Here is a 663-nt window from a genome sequence, read left to right as displayed (position 1 = left end):
AAAGCAAAGAATACCAGAAGTATGTATATCTGTGTTTTATTGATTATGCAAAAGTGTTTGACTGTGTGGGTCATAACAAACTGTGGCTGACTGAGAAGAATGGGAATCCCAGAACACTTGATTGTGCTAATGCGAAAACTATACTTGGACCAAGAGGTAGTTGTCAGAGCAAAGCAAGGAAACAATGCATGGTTCAAAATTGGGAAAGGCGTACGCCAGGGATGTGTCCTATCTCCATACCTTTTCAACCTGTATGCAGAACAAATTATCTGTGAGGCTGGGCTCTATGAGGAGAAGTGTGGTTGGTGTCAGGATTGGTGGAAGATCTGTTAACAATCTGAGTTATGCAGATGACAAAACCCTGCTTGCTGAAACTGAGAAAGACCTGAAATGCTTGCTGCAGAGGGTCAAGTACTGCAGCCTTCAGTATGGATTGAAGCTCAATGTCAAGAAGACATTGAGAAGACAATGTCAAGAAGACATTGAGAAGACAATGTCAAGAAGATTCTCACCACTGGGCCAATTGGCAGTATCAGGATGGATGGTGAAGAGATTGAGATTGTTAACAACTTTAGTCTGCTTGGCTCCACGGGCACCAGTAGCCAGGAAATAAAAAAAAAAAAAACAACAAAAAACAAAAAAAAACAAAACCATATTGCGATG

Source organism: Elephantulus edwardii, unplaced genomic scaffold, assembly GCF_000299155.1.
Source record: "Elephantulus edwardii isolate Elephantulus edwardi_28Jun2011 unplaced genomic scaffold, EleEdw1.0 scaffold00019, whole genome shotgun sequence".
Classification (NCBI taxonomy): Eukaryota; Metazoa; Chordata; class Mammalia; order Macroscelidea; family Macroscelididae; genus Elephantulus; species Elephantulus edwardii.
This window is presented reverse-complemented; position numbering follows the sequence as displayed.